The sequence below is a fragment of the Harmonia axyridis genome, chromosome 3, assembly GCF_914767665.1.
Source record: "Harmonia axyridis chromosome 3, icHarAxyr1.1, whole genome shotgun sequence".
NCBI classification, from domain to species: Eukaryota; Metazoa; Arthropoda; class Insecta; order Coleoptera; family Coccinellidae; genus Harmonia; species Harmonia axyridis.
This window is the reverse complement of record NC_059503.1, coordinates 20,838,818-20,851,721: the sequence shown is the minus strand read 5'-3', so window position 1 is coordinate 20,851,721 and position 12,904 is coordinate 20,838,818. Positions and strand designations below refer to the sequence as shown.

Genomic DNA, 12,904 nt, shown 5'->3' with positions numbered 1-12,904 from the left:
ATGAAATTTGGCAAAACAAATCGAAGTGTACTCAACTCATCGTGTGTATTCAGGGAGAACTTTATTATATTGTACTTTTTTGATAACATTTTCACTGAACTTTTATATGTTATTATTTCTGCTCTTTTAACTTAAGTAATAATAAATAATAATAACACCTGACTAATATCGAATAATTATCAGCAGTTTCAATGTCTGTATTTTAAGTGCTCGTTCCCCGAACAGGGTAGATATATTATAGCGTCACGATGTCTGTATATTCGGATTTTGTGCCAGGAATAGTTTCAAACAATAAAGGTCGCCTCACTGATGACGATTCTGTGTTCTAATTCAATTCTGTCCGGCTATAAACACCTAAACTCTCGAACGGATAATTTGGAACCTTGAAATTTTCCGGGTAAGTTCAGATCTCGAATTCAGCTATAAATTTCGTTAATGGACACAATTCAACTTGGAAAAGGACGTTAAAAATGTCATATCCTGATGATTTGAATACTTAACAATTCAATCAATACAATTAAGATGTGAAATAACCATTTCAAGCGTCATGCAAAGTTTCTTGTTGATCTTGTCGCCAGTTTGAAAATGAAATGATAATTTCAAGCTTATTTCTTTTTTAAGACCATAAGAATTCAAGAAGGATATCGGAAAAACCTAATAATTCAATGATAACAGATCTAACCGAATTGAAATTTGGCATATACATATATAAAAATTACCAATTTCAAGGTTTGTGCAAAATTACGTATTGATAGGGAAATCACAACAATAGAAAATTCAAGCAGAATATCTACGAAAAAATTTTGAAAAACACTAGTGAAAATTCAGGAGATTTTGAGCGCTAGTTCATTCATGCTCCATTTGCACGCTTGGATATACCTATATACAGGCTCCAAGAGTGCAATTGGCGCATGAATAAATGACTGCTCAGAAGCTCCTGACTTCACATTAGAGCTTTCCTCGTTTTTTTCTATAAGTATTGGATAAAAACTTTCCAAAAATGTTTACCTACTGTAAAATTTCCATAAGAATTATAAATTTCTTCAATAAATGAAGTAGAGTTGTTTTTAATTTAATTATCATCATAAATTTAAGCTAGAAGAAGCAATTCAATTCAATTAATCAATATTTGTACCAAATTGCAAAAGAAATTTCACAGTCCACAGAAAATGATTGGAGAACGATTGGATTTATACCCAGATGACATATTTCAAGAAGGCAATTAATTTCTTCTCTCTGTAGATTTTTCAAAAATATCAAATACAAAATCCAATCATTTTGGGAAGAAGTATGTTTGCAATATTTTTAGTTCTAAAGTTCAATTTGCGGAATACTATCAATTTTTTTTCGAAAATCGAAACGCTACGACCAAGTTTACTATCACGTCATTGTACACTAAAAAAATGAAACGAATCCGACCTGTATTTTGTAATTTACAAATGTTGTTGATTAACAGTGGGATAGCATTGACATGAACACCCTCAAGACTTGTTTTTATTTATTGATTTAACATGGTTCGCCTCGAAGTAGAAGTTATTCATCACTTGTTCAATGGAAAATCAATCGAAATAACTCAATAAAAGATAAAATAAATTGGCAACTAAAGTTCCCAAAACTATGTCAAATCCATGTCGACCAAATTACAAAATCGGAAATAAGGGAATCAGCGAATATGTTCGTATGGTGGCATTGTATTGAATATTTGCGAATCATTCTGAATAGTTACTATCATTATTAGTGTGTGTGCATTATTTATTTTGCTGTTACAAAACATAATGCCTTTGGGGTCTTCGTATTCATTTCAATGAATTTTCATCCATACGTCTGATGAACACAGTGCGATTCCAGTTATCACTGATATCATAGCCGTCTTTATTATAAAGTCGGCTGTGCTGACATCTAAATTTTACAATCCTCAAAAAGTGACTACATTCTATCAAATGCAAATTTCTGATATTCTTATCCTTCTTTGAAACGAAATTATAATTTTTTCATTAGATCTTAGATCCATCAGTATTTCATCGAAATTTACATAATTTTTATCTCCTAGTCACGCGAAATTATCGATATGCCACTCTCCCAGTGGAACTTCCAAACAAAATGAGTTCTGAGATTTTTCGAACCATTAAAACTTATGGATCATTTGCTCCAAAGTGTAACTGAATCATTCGACTTTAACATTGAGAAGAGTTAAGTGCATTGAAGCCATTGAAGTATCCATAAAACATAAAATATATTACAAATTATCATTACATTACAGAGTGAATTTTAACCACTTGAATTTCAAAGAAATGTAATTATGTTGTTTTAATAACTGGTATTTACAGATATTAATTTTATCGGAACATTATTCGCATATAACCCATTGGATTTATTATGTTGAACTCAATTTCTTTCGCTTCATTGATATATAATTTATTATTGATCTTTTTCTTCACAACTTTTATTGTTTTATTATGTTAAAAAAGCTAATGGCGTCCTAAGCATTTGTGAGGCTTCAGGCAAGTAGATCTTTGTATTACGAGGCCTTTGTTTTTTGGGTTTAGTTTTAAAGATTATTTTTGATGAGAAAATCAAAATTATAAAAATTCTACTTTTTTGAAATTGTTCATGCAAAACTACCAATAATAAAGAATTGAAGCAAAGATGGCGAATCATTTTCAATGATAATTTTGAACTTCAAAATGATGATCAATGCGGTATATAAATTGATTTTTGTACCAAATTTAAAGCAAAAATGCTCAAGAAAAGCTCTGTAGGGTTCTTCATTCGATTCTTGGATACTACAAATTCCAAAACGCAAACTGAAAATTTCAAAAAAAGTTGAAACGTTTTTTCCTCGAACGATTGCAGAGATTTATTATTTTCAATTCAATTATCCAAAAGTAATAGCACATGGTAAATTGGTAAAATAAGAAGAAAGTCGTTCTGGTTCAATTACTTTCAAAATAAAATTAATTCCCAAGTATCACATTTCTTCGAAGCTAGATTAGGTAGGTACCTATAGCAATCGATATTTGCGCTTGCTGATAAATAGTTTCAATCTTCTCTTTTCATATCTTTCTTTGCTGCAAAAATTACTGAATTAAAAATTTCGTTGGAATAAGAATGAAAACGAAAGTTTGGGTCCATTGGCATGCTAATTTATGGGTATCTTGTCAACATAATTTTCAATGCTTCGTAATTTCTATTGTTCGTCTTCATTCTGATGACATGTCTTCTTTCTGAGAATGCAAATAACAGAGTTCTCAACGAGTAATATGCGAAACTTTATATTCAATTATAATATACATATTGCAATCAATTGTTCCATTATGTTGAAAACGAAAGGATGATTCTATGGGGAATCTGGAGATTAGAATTATTTCAACCTCAATAGATTTAATGTCATTTGAGAGTATGATATAAGGTCACCAGAAAAGTAGATGCAGATTTTGGTTTTAAAATATAAAAATGAAGAAAGCACTAGAATGGAGTGGGGAGCTTTTGAGCGCTAGTTAATTAATGCGCCATGAACGCAAAATCTCAACGGAACTCCCAGTCAGATTTTATCCCTTAACGAACCTCGGAATTCTAAATCCGAACCTACCCTGAAAATTTCAAGTATCTAGATCTTTTCTTTCGAGAGTTATCGTGTTAGAGGATGGACAGAATAGAATTTGAGGACACATTTATCATCAATGGAGATAATTCTCTACTCAAAAAAATTTCTGATTGATCATGATTGATTAATCTGACGGCTGATAATAAACGTTATATATTGATTTCTATTCCTTATAAGAAAAACAACAGCAGTTTCAGTTTTATATAAACCGTAATATCAGAAAGCAATCCGTTGATGGTTGCTAGATTAGCTTGATTACCTACCAGTTGATCGCTGAAGGTACATAGAGTGAAACCAATAATATTTCTGAATGAAATATGAAGTATTGTGTCTTATTCCAGGTCGCTAAGCTTTGAGCTAGTTACGGTGATATGAAACTGCAATATAACGTCCTACATTTAGTGATGTAGGTACATATGCATAACGAGCCATATTCAAAATACTTTCTAATGTCATTGAAGGGGATAAAAAATGATCAATGCAACTAAAATGTTATTTTAACAGCAAGTGAACAAATAGTGTTCATACTTATAGTTTTTCCAACTTAGACAGCCATTCATATTTTTAGTCACTTATTCTTAATTCATGTTGCCTCATACTGTAACTTACTTCTGTATAAACGTTTTTGTATTCAATGAGTACAAATCAATACCAATATCAATAGAACATGCGAAATGATGACGTCAAATGATAAATCGAACATCAATGGGTTCAGGAATTCGAAATCAACGTTTGAAAAGTTGGATATGTCCTATTCAAATCTATCTTTTAAATGGTTATAATAAACTGATCAAATATCACTCCCTCCACCCTTTGCATTCAAAAATAATTTTATTTGCGCGCTTGGTGGACAACAATAGTAATTGTCTATCACAAAATTCAACAGACATTTTGATGCCCTGCACGTTTTTCAACTGTTCCTGGTTATCAGTACTAAAGTTGTAAATAAGTGTAAGAGATTAATTTAAATAACATTTTATGTGTTTTCTGATATTTAACTTACCTACAGGTAGGTAGATACCTACTTGTTTGAAAGATTCTATTCAACTCTTCATATGATAACCTTCCATAAAATGGACCATAAAGTTTCCTCAAATAATTTCGTGAAAATGGAATAACGAATAAAATGCTTACCTTACGATTACCACCATAAATGGTGAATCTATTACCTTGAAATGACCTCCGATAAGCAGCCAAATATCCACCAAGTCAGGTTGGCCGAGCGGTCTAAGGCGCCAGATTTAAGCTCTGGTTCCCGATTGGGAGCGTCGGTTCGAACCCCACACCTGACACAAATTTTTTTCTGCGCACCTATTCGAAATTATGGGTTAATTATTGATCATAAAGGCCTCTAAATGGAATTCATGGCCAACTATTTCCTGAACCAACGACCTATTGCAGAATTGAAATAATTGCACAAAAAATTCGGTCTTTTTCCCAATAACACATCTAATGATATGTTTCTAGATTTTCCTTCTGGATTTTTACTATTAACAAAAGCAATTTAGGTATTTCGAAAATTTTCGGACATAATGCTGTATATTTTAGATATCATACTGAAAACTATCCTATTGATAATAATTATTCTGTAAATCTTAGGTAAAATTTATGTTAATTTTTTCTTAATTAGTATATGCGAAAATATGAGATCGAACATCAATATCTACCGATAAACTTAGGTAGGTAATTCCCAGATTTCACTTTCGTTAATCAATCATCAATTAGAAACCATCATCACTTAGGTAGGACTGTCGAATCTGAAAATTCGGAGAAACACCAATGAAGAGTTATTATTTTTATTTTAAACAAGATATCTAATTATGGTGAAATTTTTCCAACTTATCTCAAACTTTTTCCGATGCTTAGCAATGATCTGAAAGTAAATATGTAATCAAGCGTACAATAATGTATTTTAGCATATTCACACAATTTTATTACCATCAATCATTGAAATTAAGTAGGTGAATTAGATGAATCGTTACTTTCTTCATCTAGCCTGCAAAATACTTAACGTGTGAAAGTGAAAATATAAAATAAACGTGAAGGATGATCATAGGTATTTATATAATTGAATAGGTAGTGTTATCTGCTGACTATACGAGTAACGAATATGTTAGGTATTTATATGTTTGAGTGGATGCAAAACCCACTAGTAACTAAAAAACAAAATGGAAAATCACTTCAGATGAGAATAAATCGAATAAAATCAATAAATCACTTATAATAATTGGCTTGATATTTTCAAAGGAATATCAAGGCCGTAGAATATTAAAATTATTGATTTTGAATCCATATATTTCTTTCACAAAAATTTTACTCTAATAATTATTCTGTTATGATAAAAATATAAGTCAAGGTCCAGTCTAGGTACGGCAGTACTATTCATATGCTCAAATAAAATATCAGATTCGGTAAGAGATTTAGGTAGAGGCAGCAGAAAATAAGTTAGGTCCTATGTAATGTAATAATCGTTTTCAACACATCTGATGCATAGTGACTTTTTTATATGTAAGAACATATTATTTCATCTAGTAAAAATTATGAGTGGCATTTTAAATATAAGTGAAATTGATCAACAGACATAAACCGGGAATACCTATTGATCATTAAAGAAAACAGAAGTCTTGTGAAAAAACTTTATGGCATTACATTGCGTTATAAGCACTAATACCCAACTATCCCGTAACGTCAGGTTGGCCGAGCGGTCTAAGGCGCCAGATTTAAGCTCTGGTTCCCGATTGGGAGCGTGGGTTCGAACCCCACACCTGACACATCGTTTTTTTTAGACTTCGGTCGACACATTTTGGATATTACAATTAATTCAGAAATAAACATTTTGACCACTAACACTTTTAGTAGAACGCATGCAAGTCCCGTGTATACCAATGTCTTTTTTTTCTGGAATTTACACTTAATATACTATTATTTCCGGAACTTTGCAGAAACAGTCTTTCCTACCTAATCAATGTTACCTTCCTTGGTTCGAATTCGGAATGTGTTATCGCTTATATATTTTTATGTATTGGGTATTTGATCTGTAGGGATTGTCTTTTACTAAAATTTTTTATTTTGAATTTTATCAACGTCAACAATATAACCAAACAAATAGCTTTATAAAGGGTGGACACTTTTTCAATGGGATTATATTGGTAACTTTTAAACCATAAGAGTTAGAAGGTAGGTCAAATGGAGAAAAAGTTGCATGCATAGAAGCATTATCAAGCAGTTCAAACAAATTGAGATTATCAGGGCCGGTTAAAGAGATATCATAAAAAAAGTAAATTCCGTCATTTTGATTTTTGTTTTTGCCCACTTCATTTCAAATATTATCAAAAAATGTTACAAGAATTTTTCATTTGACAGTAAATTGTTCTCAATTTGACGTAATCAGATTTCGTATTCAACGTTTCGTGCTCTCTGGGCCACCCTCAACCTCAATTTTTTCAATACGGACCTGTATATTTTATGACACTTTTCGAAATAACCTTTAACGCTGAATTTAATGATATATCATACAATGTCTTTCAAAGTTGATTTCTAGGTGATTTTACCCTTATCCAATTTTCTTTGGGTCGGATCTGTAGTGAATGCAATTTATCAAAAACTGCTGTTAATAAAATAGTCAAGAGACGCGAATACAATTATTTTAAGTTTGAATACCAAGCCTTGCAAAAATTATATCGTAATGAGGGAAAAAAAGAAAAATCAAAATGTTGGAATTTACTTTTCTTATGATATCTCAATAACCGGCCCTGATAATCTCGATTTGTTTGAAATGCTTGATGATGCTTCTATGCATGCAACTTTTTCTCTATTCGACCGACCTTCTAACTATTATGGTTTAAAAGTTACCAATACAATCCCATTGAAAAAGTGGCCACCCTGTATATCGATATCCAAAATAATTTGAGCAGAAAAAACAAATATATGAATTTGTGAATCTTGTGGGCAAGTGATATATGAAATATATGTATTATCGAATATCTATCGTGAATTGCGTCCGAAGTCTCAGTTTCACAGTTTGGTAATATTTTAGCTATTTTTCTCCTCAAAACACCCACAATTCATTGATGAGTCATATCTCTGAGACGTTTTTGTTATAGTTATCTACCCCATGCTGGTACTTCCTCCATTTCCTGCAGTTCGGAGGCAGATAGCATTAACATACTGATTCACATTATGGTGATTCCGTTTCCTGTTGACCCAAGCGTACCTGCAACCGCAGACCATATCGTCACTAGTCGATATAATTAAAACTTTACGGTGTCATTGTCATTGACCCTGTACAACGTAAATTTGACCATGTAATTGATCAATCAGTGAAATATTGCTGTATGTCGAGGTAGGGGGATATCAACGCAAAAAAATCCATAATATTTATGAGAATTATATAATTGAAAAGTGTCTTTGATGACACTACCTATTTTATTGACATTCATTTGTGATTGTCGTTGGAAGGCAAGCCTCTCCAAGGTGTTCGAATTGGCTATCAGAGATGAATTACTTGATTTTTTTGATAAATTTCATGTTGTGTGTGACGAACAGCACAGGTTTCAACAAAATAAATCCACAGATACAGCAATATCATCTGTATTAGAAAAGCTCTCGACTCAAGAAGAAAATGTAAGCTGATAGCCTGTGACCTAAGTAAGGCATTTGACTCCCTTAAGCACAAAATTTTAATGCAGAAGCTATATAGATATGGAATCAGAGGAGAGGTACTCAAACTAATTGAGAACTACTTGAGTAATAGATTTCAGATGGTTTCCGTTCAGGGAAAATGTTCAGAATGGGGGAGTGTTGAGAGTGGTGTCCCTCAGGGATCAATTCTGGGGCCGTTGCTGTTTCATATTTATATTAATGACTTACCACGAAATGTAGATTCACACAGCACGGTTCTTTCCTCATTGTTGCTACTACCGAGGAAGAGCTTCAGGAAAAACCGCAGCGAGTCCTAAAACAAGCTGAGTTGTGGTTCCATGCAAGCAAGTTCATAATGAATAAAGAAAAGACTCAAAGCATTGTATTCGATGCCAGACCCAGAGAGGACTACCTTGAAATTCTTGGGTTTATATCTGGAACCAAACTTGAAGTTTTGGCAGCATACAGAAGTTCTTAAAAGGAAGTTGTCCATAGCTACTTACACAATTAGAAGATCAAGACAGGTAGCAGGTAAGCAAGCTGCTAAACATGCTTACTTTGAATATTTTCACAGCCTTATCAGTTATGGACTGCTATTCTGTGGTAGTGAACCTGAAAAAAAACCAGATGTTTGTGAAACAAAAGAATGCAATTCGAATTATATGTGGACTAAAGAGAGCTGAAAGCTGTAGAACCTACTTCCAGCAGGAGCGCATACTTACACTTACCTGTCTATACATATTCACCTGTATTTTATACATCCACAACAACAAGGTCACATTGACCCGAAATGGAAAATACCATAATAATTATACTACGAGAAATGCAGAGAAATTTTCAACTCCATACCACAGGCTGTTAGCAACTCAGCTGAGCATAAATCATGAAGCCATACAAATCTATAACAAAATTCCTGAATATCTCAAAATTATGAATAAAAAAAGCTGAAAAATGAAATGAAAAAAATACTATATGAAAAAGCATACTACACTATGGATGAATTTTGGTCGAGTCATTTTGAATAGTTTGTCCTTCAATATGATCTTTGTGATATACTTAAATGTTAACTTATTGAACTATGTTTTTGTACATTTATATTTTAACTTATTGATCTCTATTTTTCGGGATGTTTAGCATATTTTACTTGTATTTTACTTTGACGCCCCATGTAAAATGTTGATGGGTTAAAATTATTCACTTTGTATCAATATGTCTGTGAATAAAGATGAATCAAAATCTGTGAACAAGATAAATATGTTGGCAAGATAGACTTGTGACCAATGTAGATTTGAGAATGAGGTAGCTCTGTGCTAAGGTGATCTTATAGATGGGTAATAATAAAATCAATAAAAGTCTAATATCCTAATTCATTTCGAGATGAACCAATCGCTCCTTCTAATGGACAAGAGATGGAACTAATGGAATCAGACAAACTTCGCAAATACCTTGAAATAGGACCTTGAAAGATGACTGAAATCATCAGGAGAATCAGAAGAGTTTTAAAAACGAACCACAACACCAAGAAGATGAAAAGAGCCATCAATACATAGGTATTCCATCCAATCATACTCTTTCTGTAAAATTCAATGGACCAAAACAGATATCGAAAATGAGAAATTTGATGAAAAAACCTAACAAGCACCATCTGAAAAGTAGCTTCGAGAAAACAGCACTTTCGAGAAATAAAGGAGCTAATCATAGTGAAACTTGCTCATGGGCAAATATATAAAGTATACTTTTTGGAAAATACTCTTTTCGATTCCTGCTGTCCACCCTACTCAAAACTTCAGAATCCTACATTACGAAGCTGCCCCATCCATAAATTTTCGCAAAACTTCTATAAGTATTGATAACGATTATATCCCAATTGTGCTACAAACCTTCAAAATCTCAGGGAAAGCTCAATAATACATCCTTTACAAAGCTCATTATCATACCATAAATTTATCGAGGTATCCATGCTTTGTAGCATAACTAGATCGGAAATAATCAGAAAAATTCCCATATCAATATAAATGTCATCTGAATGGTTTCCAATAAATCGTGTAGAGATTCGTTTCCGTAATCGTATATCGAGCTGCCTCAAGTTCTTCGCTATCAAAGTAGATCGTGGCTTGATAACGGACCTCATTTTTAGTTTGTCTAGGTAGGAATAACAACTGTAAAGGCGGAAGCTGTGGTCGTTATTGATCGACGTAGGAATCTTGAGGAAGAGTTAAAGACTGAAGAATTCGGATATGCTGAATATTCTTCTTATATAAAAAGATTGTTGTTGTCATTTGGTGTTCTTACTATATTAAGAATGACTATTGAAAGGTATCAAAAAAGGAATCATGCAGAATTCAAGAGAGGAAATGCATAGGAACTAAAATGTATCTACATTCTTTCCTAGTGAGTTATTATTTAGTAGTTCATTCGAAAAGAACCTCTTATTTTTGTGGAAGAATTTTTCAATTTTGATTGTGAACGAATTGTTAAAATGTTTGGAGACAAAATATCTAGAAGAACTAAATCTCGGTAAATTAATATGATATATTTTCGATTGAGCAATTCAAAATATTGCCTTTTTTCATCCCGTCAAAAAAGTTCAGGGAATTCATATTTGTTCATTTCAAGAGCCCATTTGATTGACTTGTGGAGTTTGAAGATTATGATTCATCCAGTTTGCTTATAGCCCTTCATTTTGTCCATCTCAAGTATGATTTGCCATCTTTACAATGAATACCACTATAGAACAACAAATTCGACTTGAGTTTTGCACTCCAAATAAGATTTTTTTTATTCATTAACACTTCACTATAAAGCATCCAATTTCAGTTGATATACCTAAGGTATAAAATACTATTTCAGCTAGTACTTTTTGAAAAGTACGATTTTTGAAAATCATTCCAAATTATATTACGATTGAATTACTCGTTGGCAAAAGCTCGTTATTAATATTATCAGGACTAACGAATATTATAAGGCTATAAGTCCTATAAATATGGGCTCGCAAACGCTTTGTTTCAAAAAAATTTTTTTAATCTTCGCTACAGATTGGGTAAATGAGTATATAAACTTAAACTTAATTTATTCATCACATCTTACTAACTGTATTCTTCTAATAATTTGGATTTTCCTGAGGATTACTAGACAATTGTTTGAAATTTTTTCTCGAAATTGAAAGAATATACAACAAAACTACAAAAAACCAAAAAGTGTAATACTGAACATAAGTTTCTTTTATATTTTTCTGAACTACCAGTGGTCCACCAAAAAAAGCTCTAGAGGGATTGTGCAACGTTTCAGTGAAAGCTGATAATCGATATTATGTCGTATTTTTGTATTCACTTATCTCAATAAACTTCCATTCGTAGAAATAACAGAAGAAGAACTATTTTTGTAAAAATTCTTCAAAATCAACAAATATATAATTTATTCATTCATAAGAGTTTTAATGATGACCACAAATCAATGAAGCACCAACCCTCAAGTTAGTTTCTTATACATACATATACATATGATTCCAATTTCGATTTTTAAGTGGAATATTTATCATCAGATGAACTGGAAGCTTGATGTAGAAATGGAAAGTGAATTCATGGAGTTTTCTGATTATCAATTTGCTCATTCGTGCATAGAATAACATGACCTCAGGTGTTTGGCGCCGATATACAGCAAACCGTTAAAACAATCTTGTATCAATGGGTGGGCGAAAAGGATGTAGTCAGTATACAAGATCTATAATTGTAATAATAAGCATTACAGATACCTACTAATCGATGTGTCTAGTTTTCACTTCAATTATTTCATCAACAATCTGTGGAGAAATCCAACTTGATTATAGACAAAAACAAAAAGTTTGATACATACATGTAGATATCCTATTCCTTGGAAATTGTTGGCTTAACTATTTCTCCACACCTAAAGAAAGTCTATATTTTTTCTACTCAGTTGAAATGTCATTAATTTCTTCAGGTGGGGTAAAAAATATTCAACAATAGTTATTGTTCGTACCTGCTTTCTGTCCTAAAGATGTCACAGGTTTGAAATTGGTTTTGTCCTGTAGCTTTATTGGTTAATTTTTTCAAAGCGCTGTTATGTTAATGGGTATTTTTTGTTTATCATTGTTACGCTAGATATCACTGGCAAAATTAAAAATATTCCTCAAGATTACTAGCCATTGAATAAGGATCAATTAGGCCAAATAGATCAAATATTAACTCACTGCATTTTAGCAGAACGAACTTTCCATGGAATGTTTGACGAATGGCAAAAAATTGAGCATCTCCACTGTCATGGAAAACGCACATAATGCATATAAACTACTTTCATATAGCGGATTATCTGAAAATTGCAACAATTTCACGCACAGTATGCGACTATTATATAATCACAAAAACTCAATTTCTTTAGAAGATATCCAGAATTAATCTTTACGGATCTAAACAGAACGTGTAAAGTTGAAGTAGTACTTTTTTCGAAACTTAATCTTAGGTGTACACAGAACTAAGTAATGTGAATGAACTACTTGTTCCTTAAAAATAGGATGAAACACAAAATTTCATGATCAATAGATTGACCACTTTTTCATCAACAAAACGAAACCTTATACATTTAAAATAGTTTAGTCTTTGATCCTAGAAGGTTTGCATAATCGGTTTCATGGAATTTTTTTTA

At 32.1% G+C, this 12,904-nt stretch overlaps 1 protein-coding gene and 2 non-coding genes across 3 annotated transcripts in view; all 3 read left to right on the top strand.

Moving 5' to 3' along the window:
- Nucleotides 1-12,904, top strand: part of LOC123676152 (cadherin-23) — a 29,660-nt gene that overhangs the window by 585 nt on the left and 16,171 nt on the right. The window lies entirely within an intron of this gene.
- Trnal-uaa lies at nt 4,813-4,896 on the top strand. The gene has a single exon. It is a non-coding gene; the product is annotated as a tRNA-Leu (tRNA).
- Trnal-uaa lies at nt 6,292-6,375 on the top strand. Its single transcript has one exon. It is a non-coding gene; the product is annotated as a tRNA-Leu (tRNA).